The following is a 23,257-nucleotide window of genomic DNA, read 5'->3' as shown; positions in this document are numbered from 1 at the left end:
TGCGTAAGGCAGTCAAAAGAATGTGGATTCGGTGGATTCTTTCACCACCCTGCCATTTTCAGAATCCACCTGGACAAAAATCCTAAATTAAAAAAAAACTATCCTAAAAAAGATGCCCTGAGAATGGCATTTTGTTGGGCATTGCCCTAATAAGAGCATTTGGTAGAGCCTTGCCCTAAAGTCCAACAGCTATTTTGCCCAATAAAAATGAAGAAAAAGCCCTATTCTAAAAAAAAACCTAATTTAAAAAAAATGCCTAACCTGAAAAATCCCTATGCTAAAAAAAAAAAAAATGATTGCCCTAAGAAGGGGATTTTGTCATTTCAGCTGTTTTGGGGGTGGGGGGAATAAATAAAAACCACTATTCTAAAATAAAAAACACCCTAAAAAATCCTAACTCTACACCCCAAAGTTTCTACTCACCCAACTTGACTTCTGCTATTACGGGATCAACTCTGGTGGTGCTTCTCTTCTTTCTTCATGGTCGGCAGTCCTCTTCTTTCATCTTCTTCCATCTTCCATAAGATGCTTCTTTTCTTTTTATCTTCTAGCAGACGTCTTCTTGATGTGGTCACTGCAGCACACTGAAACTTGAATGCGAGGGGTGCCCTTACATTTCTATTGGCTGATTGTTGAATTCTTAATTGAATTAAAGCTTTTTATATTTGATTGGGCTAAGAATTAAAAAATTAGCTAATAGAAATGCAAGGACATTCCTGTATAAGGGGGAACCTTGCATTCATTTGCATTTTTTGTAATGTTAGTGTTTGTTACTTTGTGTATCTTAGGGGTGTTAGGTTAGGGGCCTTGAGAGGAGTTAGCTGTTGTTAAGTAGTATAGAGCTAGTTTGCGTTGGGGGGTTGTGGTGGTTTAAGGGTTAATAGGTAAGGCAGTGTTTGCATTGGTTGTTGTGGGGGTTTAGGTGTTAATAGGGTAGTGGCTGTTTGCGTTGGGGTTATAGCGGTACATCAGTTAAGTTGTATAGGGGTAGTTTGCAGTGGGAGTTTGTGCCAGTATTAAGGTTAATAGGTTAGGAATTTTTTTTAAGGTGGGCTATTGGAGGTATAGGGGATAATAGGTTAGGAAGTTTATTGTGGTGGCTATTGGTGGTACAGGGGTTCAAATGTTAGGAAGTTTATTGTGGTGGACTATTGGCAGTTTTGATCATTGGCTTTTGACTATATGTCCGTCTTGCAGCACTTTCGATCATTGGGGCCCCAGTGAGGTGCTTTATTCTGCCAATATGCTAATAAAACATTTTTTCAGACACAGTTATAATTTTATATAATATTATTATGTAATTTCACCACAGTCATCGCTGGTGTTGAGGGAGATCAGAATCCACTCATTGGGGCATATGTATCAATGTGCGAGTGGACATGATGGCATACACTGTCTGCATTTATCATTGGCATTTATCATTGCACCAGCAGTTCTTAGGAACTGCTGGTGCAGTGCTGCCCCCTGCAGATTTGTCAGCCAATCGGCCGCTAGCAGGGTGTGTCAATCAACAAGATCATATTCAATCAGGTTGATTTGTGTCTGACGCCTCAGGGCAGGCGGACAAGTTATGGGGCAAAGGTCTTTAGACTGATGCTTCATAACTTCTTCATAACTTCTGTTTCCATGTTTCTTGATAAATATGCCCCATTGTTTACTTCCAAAAGTGATGTTATGAATTAGAAATCACAATGGTGTAGCATGTTATGGACAGATTTCACACCAAAATGGAAAATGCTGACAAGGAGTCAAGTTCTGTTTCTCAGTAGATTTATTCCAGAATAAAGTATAAAATCACAAGGATTAAAAGCTCTCTTAAAGGTGACGTAGCCCTGCTCAACGATGTGTTCATCTTCCTTTAAGAGCACAAAACAAAAAACCATATCACAAAGATTTCCATAATGTATTATGAATTCATTTGAAAACCTTTTTTTTTTATAAAGTTATTTAAAAGTTAAAAACCCTTTTTCTTGAGTTTAAAAATCACTTATCTTCTGCAAATTACGTACACTCATAAAATATAAAAGAACCAATCGAAAAGTTAAAAGAATAAGTTGCAATCTCACATTTTACATTTTTTTTTTTTAAAAAAGGAACTTGACTTCCTGTATTATCCATTTAATGTGAATTCCGTCCACTACATGCTGCACCATTATGATCTCTAAATCACAGCATTACTTTTGGAAGTAAACAAGAAGTGGATTCTAAACTCCCTTGAGAAGAAATACTTGTACCTCTCAGTCCAGTGAGAGACTAAGGAAGTCTTACAAAGAGGGGAGTATTTTTGTACTGTCATATACTTAGTTATTACAGTATTCTTTGCTATTGTTTTTCTTTCTCACTATTTTATACTCCAGATCCAGCATATTGGCACAAAGATTACCATATAGTCCTGCTCCATTTTAAACCAGCATTGGAGTTAATAGGTTTTTACTTATAGTATATACACATGCAACTTTAAGATTACTATAATCACCACCTGTAGGGAAAGATATAGGATTCTCCAGGATCTTGTGTTGATTTTGGTCTGAGGAAACGACCAGTAAATTGGTTGAGAAACACGTTACCCTGTCAAGCGTTGCTGATGCTTTGAAAATAATAAAGCATTTTAGTTATTTTATGCAAATTGGAAGTTTGTCAATACTTGAATTCCCTAACGAACACCTGTGGCGTAAGATCCCTAGGCAGAAAGATCTCTCACGCCATATGAGAAGCTGAGATTACTGCAGGGATATCGAGGTTCCAGTGTACTAGCCACTGCTGAGTGCTAGTCTGCTCACTTGCACTGGTCATAGCACAGTGCCACATCATCCGGTAAGCGCTACATTAGAAGCAGTTACCATTTGACAATACTGTCTTACACTGAGGCACCCTCTTTTTATTCTTATGTTGTATGGAAAATGTATAATTTGTTATACTTGTTATATTGGTATGAAGAGATATATAACTCTTTTATTTAGATAACCTTAACTTGGCCGCCACCTTTTGACACCCCCTGCCAGCCACTGATTGGCCGAGAATGTGCAGGGGGCGGCATTGCACAAGCATTTCACAAGAAATGCTTGTGCAATTATAAATGCCGACAGTGTATACTGTCGGCATTTAGTGATGTCGGACGGCCATGATTCGCTACAGCAAATCATGTCCATCCGGCATTTAATAAATTGGCCCCATCGTGTTTGCTACATCAGTCTCAAACTGGACTAATTACACATCCTATGATTCTGCAAAACTCACATTACACAACACATAGAAAGTCAGTCACTCTCTTGCAAGCTAGATTAAAAGAATAATGGAAGAGTTAGGGGCTGAATTATCAAGAGCCAAAAAGGCCCCTGAGGCCCCTGTTTTCATGCGATCCTTCAGGCTCCCTGGAAACAGCAGTTAAGAAGCAGCGGTCTTAAGATCGCTGCTCCTTAACTGGTCCGCCTGCTCTGAGACTGCGGACATCAATCCACCCAATCCTATACCACCCCCTGCTTGATCCTATGACACCCCCTGCTTGCGCAAGAACTGCTTGTGCAATGATAAATGCCAACAGCATATGCTGTCGACATTCATCGATGTCTGTAGGACATGATACGCTGAGCGGTTCATGTCGGACAGACCGATGATAAATCAACCCCTATGTGTGTTAATAATTTTGTTTTGTCATTTTTCCTATGGACTTTGCACCCAGGCTTGTCTGGGGTTAACTGCCTGAGTCCCTGAAAGGTGTACAGCTGTCTGTGAGTGCTGGTGAGCACCAAGGGCTGTGAGTTTTGCAAGGTCATAGGATGTGAAACCAGTTCAATTTGAGAGTGCAGTCCATTTCTGTGTTGTGTATGTGTCTAGGGAAATTACAAAGGGTCTGTGTCACCCTTGTTTGTATCTCAGTGTGTTTGATTGAAAGCATGCATTGTGTGGCTGTAGGTTAGGGCCTTGATGTGGTCCTGGGCCTATCACTATTTGGCCAAATGTTGTAGCTATTCCACTTTGCTTTTAATCCATCTGTGTGCTTGCAAGAGAGTGGTAGACTTTCTATGTGTATATATATATTTCTAATAGTTCCTGAGTGTGATTGCATTTTATTGATGTTATTGGCACTGCATGTTCTCAGTGCTGTGTTGTTTTGGTTACTGCCTTGTGCTCTCACAGGACTAACTGTTTGAACCCTAAGTGTTGGCAGGTTGCTATGGATTTCAGGTTCACTGTTGGCTAGAATGCACAAATGGATTGTTTTGGGCACAAATTGTTTATGGGATGAAGGTGCATTTATGTAATTATTCTTCACTAATTAATATGATCTAGTTGGTCTGAAGAAAGAGTGGAATAGAAGTTCTCTGAAACATCAATATATCCACTTGGTAAAAATCATAAGACTGTAGATGTTTGTGTGAGGGATGATCACAAGTGTTGTAGCACACATGGGATCACCCACAATGTAGGGGGGGGGCAGTGTCCCCTCTGCCCCTGTAGAGTCACATATAGGGAAAGAGACTCATGGGAAACAGCAGTTAATGGACCTAGTGGTAGAAATTTAGAGAAGATGGACGAAGCAGAAATGGGAAGATGTTATTGGTGAAATGACAAATAGAGAAGAAAGCAGGTGAAGAGCAAAGTCAAAGAAGCATTAGCAGCTTTTTGTAACAGCCTATACTGTTTGGGACACACCTCTTGGTGCGTGAAATGTGGATCATTCTTTTTTTCAAATCACACAGAGCCAAGAATTAAAGTTAACGCTTAAAGATACTGAATCTTACTGTAAAGTATTTCATCTAAACACATCATTCCTAAACATTCAATTTTAATAAGTTCTAACTATAACAATTTCTAGCAAACGCTAATGTTTTTAACTGTTTTTTAAATAAATATTGTTGCTAAAATAAGAAGATCTAGATTACAAGTGAGGGGCAAACGGTTTTGCGCAAGCGATATCGTCTTTTCACTAGCATTTTTAATTGCACTGATATTACAAGTTTAGCAAAATCGCTCCAATCCTTACCGCAATCTCAGAGCTGTGGTTAACTGTTTTACAAAACTAAAAAGTGTCACAAAACACTTTAAAAATACATTACAAAGTAGAGTTACACTCATAATAACACCATCTAAAAAAAAATTATTAAAAAAAAAAATGCACAAAAAAGTTATAAGGGCTCATATATATGAGATCTCGGGTGTTAAAAAAGAATGCCACCAAAGTACTTTAACAAAGAGATACATACAGATACATTGCTAAAGATTTTTAAATAGATTTTTAAATAGATATTCCTATATACAGGTATCTGTATCTGTATATATCTATACCTAAATATCAAGGGTGGGCTAGACGTCAATCGCGGTCTACCAGTGGACTGCAAGTGATTTCTAAAGTCTGCATAGTAAGAGAAAGATTTTGCTACCGTAGATGTGTGAGAAATATATCTCTTACTTATGCAAACTGCTGTATAGTCTCTATGTATATTTCTAACAAGCGCAGCTGCCGCATGTCACTCTACAGCCAATCACCGGCCGACACTCAGATTCTAATCTAAACTGGTGAGGGCTGCCCTACTGGGTTGGTGGTAACATGCCCTAGCTAGGCGTTCGGTCATGGCCCTGTAATGAGGAGTAAGAATGAAGAGTGACAGCCACTGCAGGTAACAAAAGGGGCCTTGACGTCTGTCGGTAAGGGTTAGTCTAGTAATAAGTGCTGCTAACAAGTTAATAATAACTTTTAACAAAGTTCAAGTTATTTGAAAAGTTGCCTAATACTATTTAAAAGTTAATAAAGTTTACATTTTATTAAACGTGACCGTGATCGGTCTTTCTCCCAAACAGTTGTTTGTGTTTATTTGTAGTTAGATTTAGTTTAGTAAACGCAAGGACGTAATAGGAGATTTATTCCTTATGTATATAAGCATATACATACTGTATATATTTACAGTGATAACCTAGTCCCAATAGACCGCAATGTAAAGGCACTTTTCATTGCCGTTTATTTTCTTCTAACACCCCACATCCCCTCACTTTAACCCCTAATAACTGCTTTGGACAGTTTTTTTTTAAATAAATAAAGATGCTTATATTTTTATTTTAATAAAGCAACTGTCTACTTTATTTGGAGGGCAATTGGAGGACAGTTTTTTAAATTAACCAGAGGTCTGACCTCTGGTTAATTGTGCTAAGCGCAAAGTGCTCCCACGAACTTGTGGGAGCATTTGTCAGCCACTTGTAATGGCTGGTTATTTAATGAGCGCCTGTAAATTGGCAAATTTTCCCCTTTACGGGCACACATTAAAATAGCACTCCACTTGTAATCTAGCCCATAATTAATTCTTATAATAAGCACTTGTATATTACAAGTAAAAAACAAGAGAGAGACAAAAGGGCGCCCCTTAGTGTAGCCAATCACAGATTATGTTGACTATAAGAATGGATAAAGGATACTCACATATCCCAAAGGCAGAGATAGGCCTAGGTGAACAGTGTCCCAGTGCACTGTTCTGTATAACGGGCTGCTCCTTTCAATAACCAACCTGGCACAAATGACCAAAAATAAAGATAGAAAAGGGTGCCTCCTAGTGCAGATAATCCAAGTTATTAACACCCACAAACAATATGGAACCCACCGTCCAGGGTACTCACATGAGGGAAAGCACTTATCAAGTGCCAAACAGACAGACTGGACTATTAGTAGTGGCCCAGCTAACTAAATTGTGCTGTTGAGGTAATCTGTGTTAGCAGGAGGCTAACGTAAACTCCAAATAGAGCTCCAGAAAAAAAGGCTGCTTAATAAGTTAAAAAAACTTTTATATATAATTAAAAACAAAGTAAACAATAGAATGTATTTAAAAAGTTTGTATACAATACCTGAATATGGAACCATCCGAACTTGATACAAGAGTTGTCAAATCAAACCGCAAGTATACTGTGACTTTGTCTAAACTAACCGCTACTGTGTCTCATGTGTTATGCAAACTGCAAGTAAACTGCATGGTATATCTGTGACTCTGCTTCAGCTAACCGCAACCCAAACTGTTTACATGTGTCATATTACTGCAAGTAAACTGCTCGATATTATCTGAGACTGTGCTTCAGCTAAACCGCTATTTAACCCGCAAGTAAACTGTATGTTATAAACTGTGACTCTGCTTTTGCTAAAACGCCACTTTTAACTGTTTCCTTGTGTGTCTGAGCTCTACTATTAGAATGTTCACTTCATTAAGCATTGCTATGAACTGCCTTGTATATTTAAAGTGATAGCCAATTCACTAATCACATTTTCTACTGAAGCTGAACATTTACTACTCTGAATACCCTCAAGAAAATACGAATCGTATATCTCTTTTCAGGTGTTATTCTGAATAATGAGATACGTCACTGTTGAATCAATTGCAATATTTATAGATCCCATTGTTTCCACATATAACTCTGGGTATTAAATCTTGCTACAAAACAAACTATTGTGTACATATAACTGTCGTTAATCTAACTCTTACATAATATTTAACCCAGAAAACATTCTGTGTTTAAAATGGATCCTAACAAGATCAATAATCAATTTGAAACTTTAAACCAGAAAATAGAATATCTTGCAAGAGGTCTGACAGAGGTACAGGCCGAAAACACTGCTCTCAAGAGTTTGATTAAAGACATAATAATACCTAAATCATCTGATATTCCAGAACCTCATATAAATGCACCTCATATTTTTTCTGGGAAAAGGTCTGAGTTTAAAGACTTTAAAAATGCGTGCTACCGGCTATTTTCAATGAAACCAAAGACATACCATACAGATAGGATTAGAGTGTGTTTTACCATTTCGTATCTGTCAGGTGAGCCTCACACATGGGCTAACAAATTTTTTGAATTAAATGATCCCATACTAAATTCTTTGGATAATTTTTTTACCACCATGTCAAGTTTGTATGAAGATACAAATAAACAACTAAATGCAGAAACTAAGCTACGTTCATTAAAGCAAGGAAAACGTAATGTAGTGAGTACATCACAGAGTTTCAAATGTGGTCTGCTGACTCCCAATGGAATGCAATAAGCTTAAAAAAGCAATTCAGGTTAGGCTTATCTGAAAGCTTAAAAGATGAAATTTCAAGAGTAGATATGCCTGATACCTTAGATGGACTGATAAAACTAGCTACTACTATAGACCGACGTCTCAGAGAGAGGAGAGCAGAAAAATTATCTACTGAATCTATACATAAAAAACTTATAAATTATTCTTCTAAAAAAATTTCTTCTAGTCCTATTCCTATGGAGATTGGAGCTATAAAAGGCCCACTTAGTCAAGAAGAAAAGTTTAGAAGACGTATTGCAAACCTCTGTTTATATTGTGCCAACAAGGATCATACAGTCTCTCAATGTCCTATCTTAATGTGACAAAAGAAGGATAAGACATTTGTATTAAACATTCTATCTGCAAACAAAAATCCTACTAATCTAACCATATCTTTATTGTTGCAGTGGGATCAACACCAAATCAGGAGTAAGGCCATAATAGACTCAGGAGCTTATGGTCTGTTCATCGATTCAGATTATGTCAATATCAATAAAATACCAAAAGTGTTAAAACCTATTCCCCTATATGTGAAAGTTATTGATGGATCATTCATTCATAAGGGTCCAATCACCCATCATACTATACCACTTCAACTAACAACAGATATGGGGTATACTGACTATCTTACTTTTGATATAATACCAGCATCATTGCATACCATAATACTTGGTTATCCATGGTTAAGAAAACATAATCCCTCTATTAATTGGTCAAGTAACACTGTTACCTACACTTCACAATATTGTAAGAATACTTGTTATCTACAGCATTCTATCTCAACCCTTTAAAATTTCATTCCTCCTGAATATCACAATTTATCTGAGATTTGTGATACCAAAGAAGCTGAAGCGCTTCCTCCAAATAGGATTTACAATTGCCCAATAGATCTTGTTACTGGTGCTCAAATTCCTTTCGGTAGAATCTTTCCTTTATCACAAACTGAACTCCAGTATTTGCGTGACTATCTTGATGAGAATTTAAAAAAAGATTTTATTGTTCCTTCCACCTCACCAGCAGCTTCCGGCATCTTCTTTGTAAGAAACAAGGATAAAACACTTAGACCAATCATTGACTACAGAGCTCTTAATTCAATAACAATACAAAAACGATATCCGCTTCCACTCATCCCTGAACTTCTTGAACATCTAAATGGTGCATCTGTCTACACTAAACTAGACTTAAAAGGCGCCTATAACCTAATCAGAATCAAGGAGGGGGATGAGTGGAAGACAGCATTCAGCAATAAACAGAGCTATTTTTTCTTTATTTTTTCCCCTGTATTTTGTGCTCCTATTTTCCTTTTGTTTTATTTTTTTTTTATTTTTGTTTTTTTCTGCCCTTCTAAGCTGCATCACAATACACTGCCCTTCTAAGCTGCATCACAATACACAGGGCCCAAATAGCAGCTTCCTCACTGTAACACACTGCAGTGGGCCTTGACTATAGTAGCGTGTCAAATAGGCTTTTATGCAATTTAAAGAGTCCCCTTAAGTAACATCCGCTCCACAGCGATATTAGGATAAATATATATGTCCCATAGAAAAGAATTCAAGTGCAACAGCCTCCCTCTGTTAACTCTGCTTACCGGCTTTCTGTAGGGGACTCAGCGGGTATTCCTTTAGCCAGCAATGTCCGGTGCGCAACACGGCTAGTCACCGCACCACTTGTAAGTGTCCCGGTAGCTTGTTTTATATCAAGCCAGGCGCTGCAGACATAGGTTCCGACCAGGGGCTATCTCAGCTTCCTCTTAGATCATGGCCGCCGCGAGCTCATATAGGGCCGGTGTTGTTCTAAGGCCGTTACTTGTTGAAACACTGCGGCACTGCACAGTCTGGTCGCACTGCTTAATAGGGGTACCTCAGCTTACTGAAAACAAGTGCTGTCCTCCCACGATCTGTCCTTTAGGCTCCCGGTACAATTCTTTCAGGGCCGCAATACAGGGCGCAGCGCCAAAGTTCTGAATAGCGCCTGCAAAATGTTATAAGAGACCCTCTCCCAGGACCAAAATAAATGTCCTGCAGTCTCCTTGGTTCCTAAGTTTATTTAAAAGTCTGTACAGGAGTACTTTATGGGCTTTGATGGCATTTGGCTAGTCTTCAGCTTAGGAGCACTACACACACACGGCCATTCTCCTGCACAGCCAGGCTCCACCCCCCAATACAAATGTTTTATACAAGGAGGTATTGATCTGAGCCATGCTGAAATTTTTCTAAAGACTAATATATGTTAAGGAAAACATAAGGTATTTTTGAAGTCTTGACTGAAGCTTTGAGCAGTCATTGAAACATCATATAAAAAAAGTTAATTCAATAAGTTTTAACTCAGGATTTATTTTACCTAATCAGCAAGTGCTACCCAGGTGGTTTACCAAAAATGGGCTTACATTCCTGCTTTTCAAATAAAGATACCAAGAAAACCAAGACAAATTGATAATTGGAGTCAATCAGAAAGTTGCTTAAAATTACATGCTCTATCTGAATCATGAAAGAAAAAAAATGGGCTTCATATCCCTTGACATGCTGTCAGTAAGTCTTATTAATACAAGACGCAATCCATTCATTATAATTATAAAACATATATATAACCAATTATAATGACTACAGGTCAAAATCTGTATTATTTTATTACGTGTCCAATTATTAATAATTTCTGGGCTAAAGTACAATACTGGTTAAAAACTTTTCCCTCAATATTGAACTCAATGTTCCACAAATTTGTTTCCTGCATAGGGATAAATGATTGTCCAAGATATGCCAAATACTCACTATCGGCTAGATTTAGAGTTGGGCGGTAGCCGTCAAAACCAGCGTTAGAGGCTCCTAACGCTGGTTTTTACCGCCCTCTGGTATTTGGAGTCAGTCAGGAAAGGGTCTAACGCTCACTTTACAGCCGCGACTTTTCCATACCGCAGATCTCCCTACGCCATTTGCGTATCCTATCTTTTCAATGGGATCTTTCTAACGCTGGTATTTAGAGTCGTGGCTGAAGTGAGCGTTAGAAATCTAACGACAAAACTCCAGCCGCAGAAAAAAGTCAGTAGTTAAGAGCTTTCTGGGCTAACGCCGGTTTATAAAGCTCTTAACTACTGTGCTCTAAAGTACACTAACACCCATAAACTACCTATGTACCCCTAAACCGAGGTCCCCCCACATCGCCGCCACTCTATTACATTTTTTAACCCCTAATCTGCCGCTCCGTATACCGCCGCCAGCTACGTTATCCCTATGTTCCCCTAATCTGCTTCCCCTAATACCGCCGACACCTATATTATATTTATTAACCCCTAATCTGCCCCCCCCAACATCACCGCCACCTACCTACACTTATTAACCCCTAATCTGCCGAGCGGACCGCACCGCTACTATAATAAAGTTATTAACCCCTAATCCGCGTCACTCCCGCCTCAATAACCCTATAATAAATAGTATTAACCCCTAATCTGCCCTCCCTAACATCGCCGACACCTAACTTCAAACATTAACCCCTAATCTTCCGACCGGAGCTCACCGCTATTCTAATAAAATTTTTAACCCCTAAAGCTAAGTCTAACCCTAACCTTAACACCCCCCTAAGTTAAATATAATTTTTATCTAACAAAATAAATTAACTCTTATTAAATAAATTAATCCTATTTAAAAATAAATACTTACCTGTAAAATAAACCCTAATATAGCTACAATATAAATTATAATCATATTGTAGCTATTTTAGGATTTATATTTATTTTACAGGCAACTTTGTATTTATTTTAACCAGGTACAATAGCTATTAAATAGTTAAGAACTATTTAATAGCTACCTAGTTAAAATAATTACAAAATTACCTGTAAAATAAAGTTACAATTAAACCTAACACTACACTATCAATAAATTAATTAAATAAAATACCTACAATTATCTACAATTAAACCTAACACTACACTATCAATAAATTAATTAAATAAAATACCTACAATTATCTACAATTAAACCTAACACTACACTATCAATAAATTAATTAAATACAATACCTACAAATAACTACAATTAAATAAACTAACTAAAGTACAAAAAATAAAAAAGAACTAAGTTACAAAAAATATTTTTTTTTACAAACATTAGAAAAATATTACAACAATTTTAAACTAATTACACCTACTCTAAGCCCCCTAATAAAATAACAAAGACCCCCAAAATAAAAAAATGCCCTACAGAGCTTACTTTTTGCCTTTTAACTTGCTCTTGATAAAGACGACTGGTTCACTGAAATGCGTAGATCTTAATAAAGCTATGTTTTTATGAAGAAAAGGTATCTTTTGTTGTGACAGCACTGATCCCGGGTTTCTGATTCACCTTGCTGTTTGACTCCTATCCGGAGAGCACGGACCGTATCTGTATATCCTGATCTGAGTGGATCTGAAGTCTGTCCCTTTGGAACACAGTCTGCAGCCGAGACCATCAGCGGAGCCACCATAATCGGCAAAGACGAGGAGAATCTTACTACCACATTGGAGTGGGAGTTAGCTGGACGACTCTGAGGGTCCAGGAGGCACTTGTGACACTTTTCAAGTGTCTTATATCCTGTGAGTATATGGTATTACTTGCTCTGCGTGTCCCATCCCACTGGTAACTGCACTATGTTGGCGCCTTCTTTTATCTCTTTTTCTATTTAGTCTCTTCCCCTGGTTCACCAACAGGGATCGTTTGAAGAAGTTGCTTGTCTCCTGTGATTTGGATATCACGCCTACTACATTTGTATCCATTAGAACTTCATATTTGGGACTATCTCACTATATCATTGTGTCTATATTATGACCATTACTTTGTATATTAATGTCAGTACCCCTTTTCGATAAGGAGTATATTGTTAAGACATCATCAATTTCTGGTCCCATATGGTTCCAGTTTTGTCACTATACTTTATGTTTGTATTTTTATACATTTTTATTTTATATTTATAGAAGCTATTTGACCGTTGGCGCACTAATTATATTTTTGATATTTTTAATTAAATACAATACCTACAAATAACTAAGTTACAAAAAATATTTTTTTTTACAAACATTAGAAAAATATTTTTTTATTTTTTGTAACTTAGCTCTTTTTTATTTTTTGTACTTTAGTTAGTTTATTTAATTGTAGTTATTTGTAGGTATTGTATTTAATGAATTTATTGATAGTGTAGTGTTAGGTTTAATTGTAACTTAGGTTAGGATTTATTTTACAGGTAATTTTGTAATTATTTTAACTAGGTAACTATTAAATAGTTATTAACTATTTAATAGCTATTGTACCTGGTTAAAATAAATACAAAGTTGCCTGTAAAATAAATATTAATCCTAAAATAGCTACAATATAATTATAATTTATATTGTAGCTATATTAGGGTTTATTTTACAGGTAAGTGTTTAGCTTTAAATAGGAATAATTTATTTAATAAGAGTTAATTTATTTCGTTAGATAAAAATTATATTTAATTTAGGGGGGTGTTAGGGTTAGGGTTAGACTTAGCTTTAGGGGTTAAAAAATTTATTAGAATAGCGGTGAGCTCCGGTCGGCAGATTAGGGGTTACTGTTTGAAGTTAGGTGTCGGCGATGTTAGGGAGGGCAGATTAGGGGTTAATACTATTTATTATAGGGTTATTGAGGCGATAGTGAGGCGGATTAGGGGTTAATACATTTATTATAGTAGCGGTGCGGTTCGGTCGGCAGATTAGGGGTTAATTATTGTAGGTAGGTGGAGGCGACGTTGTGGGAGGCAGATTAGGGGTTAATAAATATAATATAGGGGTCGGCGGTGTTGGGGCAGCAGATTAGGGGTACATAGGTATAATGTAGGTAGCGGCGGTGTACGGAGCGGCAGATTAGGGGTTAAAAAAATATGCAGGTGTCAGCGATAGCGGGGTCGGCAGATTAGGGGTTAATAAGTGTAATGTTAGGGGTGTTTAGACTCGGGGTACATGTTAGAGTGTTAGGTGCAGACATAGGAAGTGTTTCCCCATAGAAAACAATGTAGCTGCGTTAGGAGCTGAACGCTGCTTTTTTGCAGGTGTTAGGTTTTTTTTCAGCTCAAACAGACCCATTGTTTTCTATGGGGGAATCGTGCACGAGCACGTTTTTGAAGCTGACCGCATCCGTAAGCACCGCTGGTATCGAGAGTTGCAGTGGCGTTAAATATGCTCTACGCTCCCTTTTTTGGAGCCTAACGCAGCCATTCTGTGAACTCTAAATACCAGCGGTATTTAAAAGGTGCGGGGGAAAAAAAGCATGCGTAGCTAACGCACCCCTTTGCCCGCAGAACTCTAAATCTAGCCATATAGTTGTGTTATTGGCCCGTAAATGTATTCTAGAACAGTGGACTAGTAGGACCCCCCACACAATATCCCAACTTAAAAAGATTGTTCATAGACAATTATTCCTAGAACAAACGGATACCAAATTTGATAGCCAGCACAGATTGAAAAGCTTTCTGAAAAAATGACAGCAATACATAATGACGTAAAGTACCCTCTTACAATGTAAGAGCAAAGACAGATTATATTGCCATTTGCCAATACAGAAATAATACTAGAAGCCTTAAGGGGCGAATTGAAAGGGTTTAGAAACTGCTCACAACAGCTCTTAAAATATGAGGGTGAGGGAAGTGGAGGTGGCTTGGGGGTATGAGAGGAGGAATTTTATCATTATTATTATTTTTTTTTGTGCAGGTTAGTCTTCTCAATGCTCTCTATAATTATATATACAGTATATATATATATATATATACGTGTGTGTATATATATATATATATATATATATATATATATATATATATATATATATATATATATATATATATATATAAATATATATATATATATAGTTTATTGTGTTTTATAAATACGTTAAAATTAAGATACAAACTGAAACCAATGGCATCACATGGTATTTCCTGTTGGACATTTCAGAGGACTTCCTCACCTAAAGAAAAATAATTTTAAAGACAACATGAACTATGTAAAGACACAAGTCTTGAACCACATGTTGACTATTCTCATCTACGATACGTTCAGGTGAAAGACCTTGTATATCATTACATCCTTTGCTCTGCAGTGATCATCATAGTTCTAGATGAATTGTCAAATTTCATGTAATATGTCAAGTTATATATGCCAATATTACTTGTTATTGCTGAATTTACACTGTGTCTTTAATAAAGATAAATAATAAAAAAAAAGCCAAATACAGACTAGTGAGGATATAGAGTATTAGATATATAGGTTGGAGCAGTGTTATAAATTTTCAAATTTATTATTAAGGTGAAAGGAAGCCAGTGGGTGAGAGATTTATTTATTTATTTATTCATAAAATATTTTACCAGGAAGGATACATTGAGATTTCTCTCGTTTTCAAGTATGTCCTGGGTCCACAAAACATTGCATTGATACAATAGGGTACAATACAATTCAAAAACAATAATAATACACAATAGATGCACAAATTGTACATAGAACAGGTAAGAAATATATAATCAACCATGACAGGTGCATTCTGTTTTGAGATATGTAGAGAGAGATCTCTTAATGGATATTAGGCTTGTGGAAGGTTTGAAAGTGTGCAGGAAGTCATTCCATAACTGTGGCGCTCGGTGGAAAAGGAGGATCGAGCTGCTTTCTTTTTGTATTGAGGCAAGCTAAATAATGTGCTGGTACTGGGTCGGAGGTTATAGGAGGTGGGAATAGCCGGGGAGAGCATTCTGCTTAGGTAGGGTGGGAGCTTTCCAGAAAGGCACTTAAACAGAAGGCAGGAAAGATGGAGGGTGCGTCTGGATTCCAGCGTCAGCCAGTTTAGTTCTTTTAGCATGTCACAATGGTGGGTCTTGTAGTTACATTGTATCACAAAGCGGCAGAACGAGATATACAATGTATTAAGTTTATTAAGGTGAGTTTGCGGTGCAGGTGCGTATACTACGTCCCCATAATCCATGATAGGCATCGGCATTTGCTGTACAATCTTTTCCTTTACTGTAGGGCTGAGGCAAGATTTGTTTCTGTACAGGGCACCTAATTTTGGATAAAGTTTAGATGCAAGTTTTTCTATGTGGAGGCCAAAAGATAGATTAGGGTCTAAGAACATACCCAAGTATTTGAAAGAGTGGACTGCGGTCAGCGTGCAATTGGATTTTGTTTTGATGCGTAGATGGGAATTTTGTAATTTGTGTAATTTAGGCCCAGTTCCAAAGATCATCGTGACAGTTTTGTCAGTGTTTAGGAAGAGTTTGTTTTTTGAGATCCACTTTTCTACCTCTGTGAACTGGTCTTGGAGCACTGCTTCAAGCTGCGGCAGATCATATTTGTTTGCATAGATTACCGTGTCGTCTGCGTACATGTGTACAGTTGAGGATTTGCAGACATAAGGCAAATCATTTATAAATAATGTGAATAGTAGAGGGCCGAGAATGGAACCTTGGGGAACACCACACGTGACTGGGAGAGGGAGGGAGTCACTGTTAGAAACAGAGACATATTGTGATCGATCCGATACATATGATCTAAACCAGGTTAACGGACGATCAGCAATACCATAGTTTTTTAGTTTGAGCAGTAGTATGCCGTGGTCCACTGTGTCAAAAGCCTTAGCAAAATCAAGGAAAATAGCTCCAGTTAGGTCTCCTTGTTCCATGCCAGTTTGGATGTTGTTGCAAACTTTTAGGAGGGCAGTTGAAGTGGAGTGATTCGGTCGAAAACCTGATTGATCAGGGGTCAGATAGTTAGAAAGTTGGTAATACTCGCATAATTGCGTATGGACGCATTTTTCTAAGATTTTTGACAATACTGGCAATGATATAGGGCGATAGTTATAAACCAAGGTTAACTCCCCACTTTTATGAATAGGCACTACTCTTTCAGTTTTCCAGAGTTTAGGTATGTATCCAGACACCAAGGATTCGTTAATTAGGGTTGGGACAGGCTTAGCAATTGCCGGCGCACTGAGCTTCAACAACTTTGCTGATATTTGATCAGGTCCAGACTGGTTTTTCATTGTTAGATTATTAAGGTGTTTCTTAACGACATTGATGGGTACAGATAATGAATACAATCCGTTATCGGCACCTGTAACAATCCCAAGTCCACTGCACTATTGACAAACTTTATATATGTGACCGGACCTGTTGTGTCCGTGACTTCACCACTCACCTAACACCATGGACCGGTCCGAGCGGCAAAGATCTTCCGTAGGGCGACCTGTCTGTACGGTATCCACAGAGTGTCTTGTCACTGTGGGTAAAACCTCCACCAGTGCCGTCTTAGAAAAGGGAATTACAAGCGTCCTGCTTCACTCTGTTCCATCGAGCCTCAATCTCGCTCGGCGTCTGACGTCACCCGGTCTTGCCTCCCGTGTTCTCGTCCACCTATTACCGTGAGAGGTGAGTGGGCTTGTGCTTGCAGGGGTCTCCTTCGTGTTTTCCGTGCAGTATCCTTAGTTTCAGTCAATATAGTAATAACAAATAGTAGGATGCACTGGATACAGATGAAGTTTCAGATAGCTTTATTCGAAGAAACATTAAAAGCTCATCATTACAATAATGACAATGCGAATCCCTAGATACATGAGTGGTATGTGTTCCACCCCAAGGACTGCCTGCTGACGCGTTTCGGCTCCAAGGGCCGTAATCGTAGCTGCAGTCACTTGTTCCAAATGAGGTTAAATACCCATTGGAACCAGTTAATAGGTTAAAAACAAAGAACCTCCTTTTACCCGGGGCGGAACAATATCACACCTCTTATATTCAAGATTAACCCTTCAATAGTATGTGAACTGATAAATCAATTTATGCTCAAACAATTGAAATGGTTCTTTAAGATCATTCTACTGAAGTTTAAACTTTACAACATATGTGAATTATATAGGTTATATCAAAACCTGATTTTAACAATGAGTTAACCCAGAAAAACAAAGCTATAGATACAGTAACAGATATGTGATTATATAACATAACAGAGTATTTTTGTACGAATTAATGTGAAGACATATATAGGTACATTTTTCTCTTCAAAAATACATATCTAAATTTGCTTCCATATACGGTGGAGGAAACAGAAATTGTTTGTATTATAATTTATATTATAAGTTAAATAATCTTTCATTACTTCAGGTATTAACATTGTATACTAGAATGAAATTTTATAGGCTCTGCTTTTGTAATAATGTATTTAATCTATATACTATGGAGAGATCATGGGATTATAATACTCTAACTAAAGACACACTATAACATTTCAAACCAGAACATAGTGCTGAGTGAACTCAACTCTGTTTAAATATACTCCTTGTAGCGCCTCTAATGATGATTTTATCCTGTAAATAGGTTAAAAAATCTGTATTTTGATAACTCTCTTCAATCATCATAGCTTAGTTTTATTGTATTTTATTATGTTCTATTTTGTTATGTTGGACTTCTTACTACAGGTAAGTATTCTCAGATACACTAACCCACATAATCAATTTCTCATTCCCAAAAGTTTATTAGATCAAACTCTGAGTTTAATCCAAAGGGGACTCTGGTCTTCAGTTTATGTATCCAAAATGCTTCCCTTTTAGATAGAAGTTTGTCTCTGTCTCCCCCTCTGGATTTACATTTGACCAGTTCTATAATGGTCCATTTAAAGGTGTGTACACTGCTATTGTGTTCCAATTTAAAATGCTGTACTAACGGTGTGGTAAGTTTACCAGCTTTTATATTAGTTAAGTGTTCCCTTATCCTCTCTCTGGTCTCCCTTGTAGTGAGCCCAGTATATTGAATATTACATGTTGTGCAGGTGATCAAATATATTACATAACAAGACCTGCAATTTAAACATGAGGAATGATTAAATCTTTCTCCTGTGACTGTGCTGGAAAATCCATCCCCCTGTTGCAAATGGGCACAGGCTGTACAAGGTGCATAACTGCACTTGTAAGTGCCTTTAAATCTGAGCCATGATGAAATGGTGGCAGTTTGATGATCTGAACTCAATTGTGTTGGAGCGACTATATTTCCTATGCTTTTCCCTTTTTTAAATGCATACCTACAGCCTTTGGGGATTATATTAGCCAGACTGTTGTCTGCTTTTAACATAGGAAAGTGTTTCCTCAAAATACCACAAATTAGATGGTATTGTTGACTGTACTGTGTTATAAATGATACACCTTCAAATTTGACATTGTTCTTTTTCTTTTCCTTTAAAAGCTCTTTCCTATCCAATGTTGCAACATTATCTTTGATGGCCACAATCTCCTTTCTTTTGTAACCTCTTTTTAGAAATCTCTCCTCCATGTCAAGAGCCTGCTTTTCAAATTCCTCATCCCGAGTGCAATTTCTTTTAATCCTAATGAACTGCCCCTTTAGGACAGATCTAAATACTCTTTTAGGATGACTGCTCTTGGCATGGAGGAGAGTGTTACCTGCTATGGGTTTTCTGTATATTTTTGCGACCACTTCATTTTTGTCAGTAACTGACAGATTTACATCCAAAAAATTGATATTGTCTCTATTGAACTCATATGTGAATCTAATACCGACATCATTATGATTCAACATCTCTACAAAGTCAGTAGCTTCTGTTTTACTACCTTTCCAAATGACCAGAAGGTCATCTATGTACCTTCTGTAGTGAACTATCTTCTCTTTCCAGTGTCCATCACATGCATAGATGTGGGACAGCTCCCACCAACCCATAAACAGGTTGGCATAGGAGGGGGCAAATTTTGCCCCCATGGCTGTCCCACATCTCTGCAGGTAATGGACATCTTCAAACACAAACATGTTATGAGTTAAGAGATATTGTGTTACTCGTAGTATGTATGAGCGAAAGCTATGATCTATCGTTGTATACCTTTCCAAACAAAAACTTAACGCTTCCAAACCTTTGCTGTGGGGGATGGAAGAGTACAGTGATGTGACATCTATTGTGAGCCACCCATAGTTACTCTGCCAATGTATCTCCTCCATCTCCACCAGCAACTGCTTGGTATCTCGAAGGTAACTCGGCAGTTCCTTAACAATTGGTTGCAAAATTTCATCCAACCATTTCGACAATGGCTCTGTAATAGAACCAATCCCACTAATGATTGGACGGCCTTTTACTTCCAATAAGGATTTATGTACCTTAGGTAAAAAATTGAATATTGGAATTACCGGGTTATCAACCGTGAGATATAAACTAGTCTGTTCATCAATGTACCCTGCTTCATATCCCTCATCTATCAGATGATTCAGCTCATATTTGAATCGAGAAATAGGATTAAAATCTAAGACCTGATATTGTGAGGTGTCATTAAGTTGTTGTAATGATTCTTGGACAAAAAATGTTCTGTCCATTACCACAACTGATCCCCCTTTCAAAGCAATAGATTCTGACTGAGTGAGATTAGAATATTTCTTTCCTTCAACTGTATATGCTAGCTTGGTTAAGTCTGATTCCACTCGTTTTTGAAATTTTTCTAAGATATTACCCCTACATTGAAAAGGGTAGAACCTGGAGGCACCAGATAGAGAGGGGCCTTTGCTCCTAATATTGAGATCTTGATCATTGATCCCCATTGTTCCCTCTCTAAGTAGTGTCTCCAGGGACTGTAGATCACTTTGTTCCTGAAAATTTAAGGGCTCATTAGTACTAACAGGCTGAATTCCATTAACAATATATTCTCCATTATCCATTGGCAATGTTTCATTGAAGTATTTCTTTAGCGTGAGATTTCTGATAAGTTTGTTCACATCTACCAGTGTTTGCAATAGGTTGAAATTTTCAGCTGGAACAAAACTCAATCCATAGCTGAGTACCTTTATTTCCATATCACTGAGTATTTGTGATGACAAATTTATCACTGACTTTAGTTGTATTTTGTGTTCGACCTCCCTCTGCGTGGTAGCAGACCCTGTTCCTTCAGTATGCCCTTTTCTACTTTTCTTCCTCCCCCCCCTTCTGACTCTTTTGGGGGCTTTGAAAAAACCTGGGCCAGGTCTGAACTTGTAGTTGCCCTAAGATCATCTCTAGCAGTATCATCATGGGATGATACACTATATTTGGACTGTACTGTCACATTCTGGGGATTAGCAGCACATTCAGAAGTTGATTCTATAGTTTCTGATTCTTCCCCTGAGGTAGAGTATTCCCCTGATGATTCTGCCTCACTCTCATTGAAGGTTACTTTCTTATTTTTGTTGCTTTTGTTTTTATTTTTATTTTTATTCTTATTTTTCTTACCCTCCTTGGGAAACCTTTTCTGATCATTCTCTTTTTTATAATAGAACCTTTGTTTCTTATTCCAAATATATACTTTGTTTGTATCATAATCCAATGAATCACGCATAAATTTATCATGTTTAATTTCCATGATCAATGCTTTTGTTTTGGATAATGATTCATGCAAAATACAGTCAAATTTGCCAAAAAGCAACTCTCTGCTGCGTGAATGTAATTCTATCTGCAGAGTGTCTATCTCTGTAGATGTGATAGATAACATCTTAGTTTTAAATTCTAACAAGGAGGATCTTTGCCGCTAGGACCGGTCCATGGTGTTAGGTGAGTGGTGAAGTCACGGACGCAATGGGTCCGATCACATATATAAAGTTTGTCAGTAGTGCAGTGGACTTGGGATTGTTACAGGTGCCGATAACGGATTGTATTCATTATTTCAAATGATAGCAGTTTCCTATTTAACGTTATCTGAGCACTGTATGAACTTTAGTTCACAAGCAGGAAGTCAGAAGGAGAAGAAATTTCAAGATGAATCCCGTTATAGACAATTCTAATATGAAGTTTTATTCATTACTTACAACTGTTGAAAGAGTTGGGGATATTCAAGAATCAGAGACTGTATTTTAATCAGATATCTCAACGTATACTCTGAGTAAATTGTTTGACACTATAGAATCTTTGTTAATTAAAGAAACAAGATTGAAGTGGGACATATGGACTTTACAGAAGTATATCAAATGTCGAATGATCCCAAGAGGATTAAGGATAAATAAATTTCCCACCTTTGTTGTGGAAGATGTAGAGTTCATAAGAGTATGGAATAGTGTGCTATCTGACTGTTCCTTTAAATTGATGGGCATGTTGTTAGAATTTAAAACTAAGATGTTATCTATCACATCTACAGAGATAGACACTCTGCAGATAGAATTACATTCACGCAGCAGAGAGTTGCTTTTTGGCAAATTTGACTGTATTTTGCATGAATCATTATCCAAAACAAAAGCATTGATCATGGAAATTAAACATGATAAATTTATGCGTGATTCATTGGATTATGATACAAACAAAGTATATATTTGGAATAAGAAACAAAGGTTCTATTATAAAAAAGAGAATGATCAGAAAAGTTTTCCCAAGGAGGGTAAGAAAAATAAGAATAAAAATAAAAATAAAAGCAACAAAAATAAGAAAGTAACCTTCAATGAGAGTGAGGCAGAATCATCAGGGGAATACTCTACCTCAGGGGAAGAATCAGAAACTATAGAATCAACTTCTGAATGTGCTGCTAATCCCCAGAATGTGACAGTACAGTCCAAATATAGTGTATCATCCCATGATGATACTGCTAGAGATGATCTTAGGGCAACTACAAGTTCAGACCTGGCCCAGGTTTTTTCAAAGCCCCCAAAAGAGTCAGAAGGGGGGGGGAGGAAGAAAAGTAGAAAAGGGCATACTGAAGGAACAGGGTCTGCCACCACGCAGAGGGAGGTCGAACACAAAATACAACTAAAGTTAGTGATAAATTTGTCATCACAAATACTCAGTGATATGGAAATAAAGGTACTCAGCTATGGATTGAGTTTTGTTCCAGCTGAAAATTTCAACCTATTCCAAACACTGGTAGATGTGAACAAACTTATCAGAAATCTCACGCTAAAGAAATACTTCAATGAAACATTGCCAATGGATAATGGAGAATATATTGTTAATGGAATTCAGCCTGTTAGTACTAATGAGCCCTTAAATTTTCAGGAACAAAGTGATCTACAGTCCCTGGAGACACTACTTAGAGAGGGAACAATGGGGATCAATGATCAAGATCTCAATATTAGGAGCAAAGGCCCCTCTCTATCTGGTGCCTCCAGGTTCTACCCTATTCAATGTAGGGGTAATATCTTAGAAAAATTTCAAAAACGAGTGGAATCAGACTTAACCAAGCTAGCATATACAGTTGAGTTCACTCAGCACTATGTTCTGGTTTGAAAGGTTATAGTGTGTCTTTAGTTAGAGTATTATAATCC

The sequence above is a fragment of the Bombina bombina genome, chromosome 3 (genome assembly GCF_027579735.1).
Source record: "Bombina bombina isolate aBomBom1 chromosome 3, aBomBom1.pri, whole genome shotgun sequence".
Lineage (NCBI taxonomy): Eukaryota > Metazoa > Chordata > Amphibia > Anura > Bombinatoridae > Bombina > Bombina bombina.
The sequence above is the reverse complement of the archived record's forward strand: the minus strand, read 5'-3'. Positions refer to the sequence as shown.